Below are 8654 nucleotides of genomic sequence, written 5' to 3' on the forward strand. Positions count from 1 at the left end.
TCTGAAACTGCCCTTCAGGAGGGTCTGTGGTCACACTGGCAAGGGCAGCACTGGCTGCTTAGCAAATACAAATAGCCCTGCTCTGAGAGGTGACCCTCCACCTGCACACCTGTACGAGGCCCCCAGCTCCTCACTTTGGGCAGAGTGCTGCGCTAACAGCTGGCTGTGCTGCTCTTCTCCCGGCACAGGGGGATCAATAGTGCTTCTCTCTCTTCTCCACATGGCACCATTAGTGAGAGAACAGGGTGAAACAGAGGCCATGAGGGACTGTGGGAAGCAGGCCTCAGAGACCTTCAGCAGGGAGCACTGTTCCAAAACTTGTGAGCACTCCAAAAGCCAGCACAGAAGCAGGAGGAGCAGTTAACTTCGGCCTGAGAGAAATCAGCCCCATTTCCCATGTGTGTTTCTGCTTTTATTGTAGCTTGCGTTCATGGGGCTCTGTGGTCACACCTGTTCAAATGCACAACGATCTCCTTTCCCTGAAAAAGTTAAATTGCTACCAGGTGCCAGAGATGATTAGGTCAGTCCCTTCACAGTAATGTAGCTTAAGACAACTTTGAGGATACATCAGATGACTTTCTATTTTACTGCAAGTATTAGAAAAACAGGTGGCAAACGTTTCTGCAGCCACTTGTGTTACTTGCTGGAAATGTGATCGCTGTGCTTAGTGACACTGGACCCAAATGGTGTGTGGGGTTCCAGCGGGAGAGCTCTGCTGTGTCCTAGAGTACAGCTGTCAGGACTTTCCCACTGACTTACTTGCAATCATCAGAAGCCTGGGCCCCCTCTAACTTAACTGATGTGATGCCCATTGTCATTCTGTCTCTGGTTCGCTTTTCCTGTTGTAGCCAAGCCAGCGACTTAGCCGTGGGGAGTGACGGGCTGAGGAAAAGTTGATATGATGAGTGGGATGAGAAGAGGAAACGGTTATGGGAGGTTGCTGGTTTTGTCACTGTTGTCCTCCCCCCGCCCCACAGTGCTAATTGTATAAGCCATATCAGTAGTAAGCTCTGAAATGAATGCCAGTGGTCCTGTTATAGACCTATAAAACAGTTAGGAACTTTGCCATGAAAAAATAATAACATATGTAGATAGAATAAACGTGCATACTGCTCTAAAAGGCCCTTTAGGTCTCATTGAGTTGTTTCACTTTAGCAGTCTGTTACATCGAAGAGTTCTCACTCAATGCATGATTTTAGTAAAAGGCACAGTCACCTGAATAATGCTCCCACATCTTTCATGAAATTGCACCGAAATACATGTCCATTATGTTGTGCATTTCTTGTAAGGTTCTACTACATAAAAAATCCTTCCAAGATTTAATTCTAGATTAAAATCGGTCTTCCCCCTTCGCAAATGTTTCCCAAGCACTTTCTTTGCATTAGGTATTTTACATAGATGATTTTATTTAATTCTCAGCAATGAATAAACCCAGGAGGGATCTAACCGCGGGGAGGGTTAAGTAACCTGAACAAGTTCTTGCAGCTAGCAAAGGGGTAGAACCAGGGTCTAAGTTCAGGTACTGATAACTCCAAATCTCCACTTGTGCCTTGGTGGGACTGTCCACCACCCAAGGCCTGTGTGTGAAGGTCTGAGTGCAAACTGCAGCTCCCACCGGCAGGATAGCTGTGGTTACAGCAGTGCAGGAGAGCAAGAAAAGTCCCTGCATCTAACAGGAAGGAGTCTCTGCATCTGCTTTCCCATCTGAAAAGTGGGGCTCAGGATGGGACCCAGAACGAGGGCCCTGGGTGTGAGTCTAAAGCCCCCGTGCAACGGCTCTTAGGAACCCCACCAGGGTGGCCGCCCCTGAAGGAGTGACACAGGGAGTTGCTGTGAGCCTGATCCCCTCCGATTGCACTGCGGTTCTCAGAGGAGGGGCCATAGTGTTGCGGCCGCAGAAGGGGACCTGGAGTGGGATGCGTGGAGGCCCAGGGCGCACAGATGTGTAGGCCCGCGGTGCCAGGAGACCCCACAACTGCGCGCCAACGCCAGCAGGCAGCGGTCGGACCGCACAGCCTGGGTGAAAGGGGATGGAGGGCAGGGGGATCCTGCACAAGTTGACGCTGATCTTTTTATTCCTCAACTAGAGAGCAGCAGGGAGCCAGGGTCCCGGGACTTGCCCCTGAATGTCCCTGCCAGTTGGGGGCTGGACCAGGAGCTGGGGTGTGGACACACCTCCAGTCGCCTCCTGCGTAGGTGCCCAGGTGGCCTCCCTTCCTCGCCCGGGTTTCACTGCATTTCTAAAGGACTGTTCCGTAGTGTGCAGGACCCAGGATCTGGCCCCTGGGAGCATCTTGAGTAGTGATCCAAATTCCCTTTGGCTCCGGGTGAATAGAAGAGCTGCAAGAAATTTAAGCACTGCTATGTTTAAAGGAGGATCCAGTATTGGGGGTGGGTTTTGCTTAATTTTTTGGATATATATAGTAATTAAATTTTTAATGCAATGAACATGTATTCTTGTACAATCAGAAAACTATTTAAAAACTGGACAGGAAAGAAAGGCTTTCTGTTATATTTAAACATGGTAGAATTGTGTGTGTGTGTGTGTGTGTGTGTGTGTGTGTGTGTGTGTGTGTGGCAGTGGTGGGAGTCTGTTCTTTTTTTTTTTTTAATTTTGTTAATATAGACACCATGTTGTACATTATACCCCCCGGGAATTATTTATCTTATACTGTACTGAAAGTTTGTACCTTTTGACCACCGTCACCCATTTCATTCACCCACCGACCCCCAACCAATCTGTTTTCTTTATCTACGAATCTTGGTTTTTTGTTTGTTTTAGTTTCCACTTATAAGTGAGATCATACAGTACTGGCCTTTCTTTGACTTATTTTACTTAGCAGAGTGCCCTTAAGGTCTATCCACGTTTTTGCAAATGGTAGGATTTCCTTCTTTTTATGGCTGAAACACACCACACACACACACACACACACACACACACACACACACACACACGCACGCGCGAGGTCTGACAGTGAAGAACTCATCCTAGAAAAAGTGCTGTATACCTCATTGCAGAATATCACTGGACAAACAGGTAACCAAGTTTACTATTTGGAAGTGCTGAAAAGACTGTGTGAAAAAGTTAGACAACCTGAACTTTTCGCCAGCAATTCATGGCTCTTGCATCACCACAATGCACCAGCTCACACAGCACTGTCTGTGAGGGAGTTTTTAGCCAGTAAACAAACAGCTGTATTGGAACACCCTCCCTACTCACCTGATCTGGCCCCCAATGACTTCTTTCTTTATTCAAAGATAAAGGAAATATTGAAACGAAGACATTTTGATGACATTCAGGACACCAAAGATAGTATGACAACAGCTCTGATGGCCATTCCAGAAAAAGAGTTCCAAAATTGCTTTGAAGGGTGGACTGAGCACTGGTGTCAGTCCATAGCTTCCCAAGGGGAGTACCTTGAAGGTGACAATAGTTATATTCAGCAATGAGGTATGTACCGTGTTTCCCCGAAAGTAAGACTTAACCAGAAAATTAGCCGTAGCATGATTTTTCAGGATGCTTGTAATATAAAATAAGCCCTAATGTGTCTTTTGGAGCAAAAATTAATATAAGGCCCGGTCTTATTTTCAGGGAAATACGGTAGGGCTTATTTTATATTATGAGCATCCTGAAAAATCATGCTAGGGCTTATTTACTGGTTAGGTCTTATTTTCGGGGAAACACGGTAGCACTTTTTCTAGGACGAGTTCATGAACTTACTTGTCCGACCTCATATGATTTGTGAATATTTTCTTCCATACGTTGCCTTTTCATTTTGCTGTGCAGAAGCTTTTTAGTTTGATGTATTAGCACTTGGTTTTTTTTGTTTTTTTTTCAGGAAACAAGTTGTCAGTTTATTTTTAACTAAATGAATATTACCACACTGCTTGCCTTCCCAATTTTTAAATTTTGTTGTCATAACATGTTCTACTTACAGCAACCCCTGCTTGGTAATTGGAATTCCCCACAGCAGAAAGTAATTTGTTCACACATATAATTGTGTAAAGGAGTCCGACCACAGCATCACTGGTATTAGCACTTGTTAATTGTTGCTTTTGTTGACTTTGCTTTTGGTTTCAAACCCAAAAATCATTGCTGAAACTGATGTCAAGGAGCTTACCACCTAAGTTTTCTTCTAGGAGTTTTATGGCTTCAGATCTTATGTTTACGTCTTTAATTCATTTTGCATTAATTTTGTGTTTGGTGTAACATAGGTGTCCAGTTTCATTCTTTGCATATGGCTGTCCAGTTTTCCCAACACCGCTATTGAAGAAACTGTCCTCTCCCCATTGTATAGTCTTGGTTCCTTTGTAGTAAATTAGATGATCACATATGCATGGGTTTATTTGGGGGCTCTCTATTCTTTTCCATTGATCTCTGTATCCGCTTTTATGCCAAATACCATACTGATTTGATTGTTATAGCTTTGTAATATAGTTTGAAATCAGTTAATGTGATGATTCCAGCTCTATTCTTTCTGAAGATTACTTTGACTATTTGGAGTCTTTTGTAGTTCCATACAAATTTTAGGATTGTTTGTTCTATTTCTGTGAAAAATACCATTGGAATTTTTTTTTCTCTTCTTTTTTTTTTCTTCAAATTTATTTATTTGTTTTTTAATTAGTTTCAGGTGCACAAGACAAAGCAAAACTTAGACGTTTGTCATTTATATCCCTCACACTGTGTGAACCCCCCTCCCCCTATCCACTATCCCTCTGTACGTTCCCCAAATTAATTTTCAAACCCCCATGACCATCTTGTGGTTACCGACTATTTTTCAAAACCTCTCACCTTCCCCTTATCCCCACCCCCCCGCCCCTCTAGCAACCCTCTGTTTTCCTCCATGTTTCCAAAACTGTCTCTGATTAGTTCATTCACTTATTCTTTTCTTTAGATTCCGCATATAAGTGAGATCGTATGGTATTTGTCTTTCTCTTTCTGACTTATTTCACTTAACATAATGTTGTCTAGGTCCATCCATGTTGTTGCAAATGGTAACATTTCTTTCTTCTTTATGGCTGCGTAATACTCCATTGTATAAATATACCACAGTTTCTTAATCCAGTCATCTACTGATGGGCATTTCGGTTGTTTCCAGGTCTTGGCTATTGTGTATAGTGCTGCAATAAACATAGGAGTGCATAAAGATTTTTGAATTGGAGTTTTGGATTTCTCCGGATAGATACCTAGGAGTGGGATTGCTGGATCATAAGGTAGTTCCATTTTCAGATTTTTGAGATACCTCCAAACTGTTTTCCATAGTGGCTGCACCAATCTGCATTCCCACCAACAGTGCACCAGCATTCCCTTTTCTCCACATCCACGCCAGCACTTGTTGTTTGTTGATTTATTGATGATAGCCATCCTGACTGGGGTGATGTGGTATCTCATTGTGGTTTTTATTTGCATTTCTCTGATGGTTAGTGAGGTTGAACATTTCTTCATATGTCTGTTTGCCATCTGTGTGTCTTTTTTAGAAAAATGTCTCTTCATGTCCTCTGCCCATTTTTTAATTGGGTTGTTTGTTTTTTTGGAGTTGAGTTGAGTGAGTTTTTTATAAATTTGTGATATTAACCCCTTATCAGATATATCATTGGCAAATATCTTTTCCCAATCAGTAGGATCCCTTTTTGTTTTATTGATGGTTTCCTTTGCTGTGAAAAAGCTTTTTAGTTTGATGTAATCCCACATGTTTCTTTTTTCTCTTACTTCCCTCTCGCGAGGGGATATATCAGTAAAAATCTTACTCCGGGTAATGTCTGTGAAGTTTCTTCCTATATTTTCTTCTAGGAATTTTATGGTTTCAGATCTTACATTTAAGTCTTTAAGCCATTTTGAATTTATTTTTCTATGTGGTGTAAGGAGGTGATCCAGCTTCATCTTTTTGCATGTGTCTGTCCAAGTTTCCCAGCACCATTTATTGAATAGACTGTCTTTACCCCACCGTACATTCTTGCTTCCATTGTCATAGATTAAATGGCCATATAGGCATGGATTTATTTCTGGACTCTCTATTCTGTTCCATTGATCTATGGGTCTGTTTTTATGCCAGTACCATGCTGTTTTGATTACTGTAGCCTTGTAGTATAATTTGAAGTCAGGTATTGTTATACCTCCCACTTTGTTCTTATTTCTCAAGATTGTTGAAGATATCCGGGGTCTTTTGTTATCCCATATAAATTTTAGGATTATATGTTCTATTTCTGTGAAAAATGTCGTTGGTAGTTTGATAGGAATTGCGTTGAATATATATATATTGCCTTAGGCAGTATGGACATTTTAACTATATTAATTCTTCCTATCCATGAACATGGTATGTGTTTCCATCTATTTGTATCTTCTTTCATTTCTTTCTTCAGTGTCTTATAATTTTCTAAGTACAGATCTTTTACTTCTTTGGTTAAATTTATTCCCAGGTATTTAATAGTCTTTGGAGCAATTGTAAATGGAATTGCTTTTTTAATTTCTCCTTCTGATGTTTTATTATTGGTATATACAAATGCAACTGATTTCTGAATATTAATTTTGTATCCTGCTACTTTACTAAATTCATCTATCAGCTCTAATAGTTTCTTGGTGGAGTCTTTAGGGTTCTCTAAATATAGTATCATATCATCTGCATATAATGACAGTTTTACTTCCTCCTTACCAATTTGGATGCCTTTTATTTCTTTTTCTTGTCTGAGTGCTGTGGCTAGAACTTCCAGCACTATGTTGAATAGAAGTGGAGAAAGTGGGCAACCTTGCCTTGTTCCTGATTTTAAGGGGAATGGTTTTAGTTTTTCCCCATTGAGTATGATGTTAGCTGTGGGTCTATCATATATGGCCTTTATTATGTTGAGATATGACCCCTCTATTCCCACTTTCTTAAGGGTTTTTATCATGAATGGCTGCTGAATTTTATCAAATGCTTTTTCTGCATCAATTGATATGATCATATGATTTTTATTTTTCATTTTGTTAATGTGGTGTATCACATTAATTGATTTGCGGATGTTGAACCACCCTTGCATACCAGGGATGAATCCCACTTGATCATGGTGTATAATCTTTTTAATATATTGCTGAATTCTGTTCGCTAGTATTTTGTTGAGGATTTTTGCATCTATGTTCATTAGCGATATCGGCCTGTAGTTTTCTTTTTTTGTGGTGTCTTTGTCTGATTTTGGGATCAGGGTGATAGTGGCTTCGTAAAAAGTGTTTGGGAGTCTTCCCTCCCTCTGGATTTTTTGGAAGAGTTTGAGGAGAATAGGTGACAATTCTTTTTTGAACGTTCTGTAAAATTCACCTGTAAAGCCATCCGGTCCAGGGCTTTTGTTTGTTGGGAGATTGTTGATTACTGATTCAATTTCCTTGGTGGTAATCAGTCTATTCAGGTTTTCTGTCTCCTCTTGAGTTAGCCTGGGAAGGTTGTATGCATCTAGGAAATTGTCCATTTCTTCCAGGTTGTCAAATTTGTTGGCATACAGTTGCTCATAGTAATTTCTTAGGATTTTTTGTATCTCTGCGGTGTCTGTTGTCACTTCTCCTCTTTCATTACTGATTTTATTAATTTGGGTCCTCTCTCTCTTTTTTTTAATGAGTCTGGCTAAAGGTTTGTCAATTTTGTTTATCTTATCTAAGAACAAACTCTTGGATTCATTGATCTTTTGTATTGTTTTTCTGGTTTCTATTTCATTTATTTCCGCTCTGATCTTTATTATCTCCTTCCTTGTACTCCCTTTGGGCTTATTTTGTTGTTCTTTTTCCAGATCCCTTAAGTATGAACATAAACTGTTGATTAGTGATGTTTCTTATTTCTTTAGGTAGGCCTGCAGTGCTATGAACTTCCCTCTTAGGACTGCTTTCGCGGCATCCCATAGATTTTGGGTCATTGTATTTTCATTTTCGTTTGTCTCGAGATATCTTTTGATTTCTTCCTTGATCTCCTGTTTGACCCATTCATTATTTAGTAACATATTATTCAGCCTCCATGAATTTGTGTGTCTTCCAGTCTTTTTCCTGTAGTTCATTTCTAATTTCATAGCACTGTGTTCAGAGAAGACAATTGGTATGATTCCAATTTTCTTAAATTTATCCAGACTTGCTTTGTGGCCTAACATATGGTCTATCTTGGAGAATGTTCCATGTGCGCTTGAGAAGAACATGTATTCTGCAGCATTGGGGTGGAATGCTCTGAAAATATCAGTTAAATCCAAGTGGTCCAATGTGTCATTTAAGGCTGTTGTTTCCGTATTGATTTTCTGTCTGGAAGACCTGTCCCTTGTTGTCAGAGGTGTGTTGAAGTCCCCTACTATGATAGTGTTACTGTTGATCTCCGTCTTTATGTCAGTCAATATCTGTTTTATATATTTAGGTGCTCCTATGTTGGGTGCATAGATGTTTACTAGGGTTATGTCCTCTTGTCGAATTGATCCCTTTATTATTATATAGTGCCCATCTTTGTCTTTTAATATTTTCTTCATTTTAAAGTCTATTTTGTCAGAGATAAGTATTGCAACTCCAGCTTTTTTCTCATTTCCATTTGCATGGAATATCTTACTCCAACCCTTCACTTTTAGCCTGTGTGTATCTTTTGATCTGAGGTGAGTCTCTTGTATACAGCATATACAAGGGTCTTGCTTTCTTATCCATTCAGCCACCCTATGTCTCT

The sequence above is a fragment of the Rhinolophus sinicus genome, chromosome 14 (genome assembly GCF_057876585.1).
Source record: "Rhinolophus sinicus isolate RSI-liver-muscle chromosome 14, RSI-T2T, whole genome shotgun sequence".
Classification (NCBI taxonomy): Eukaryota; Metazoa; Chordata; class Mammalia; order Chiroptera; family Rhinolophidae; genus Rhinolophus; species Rhinolophus sinicus.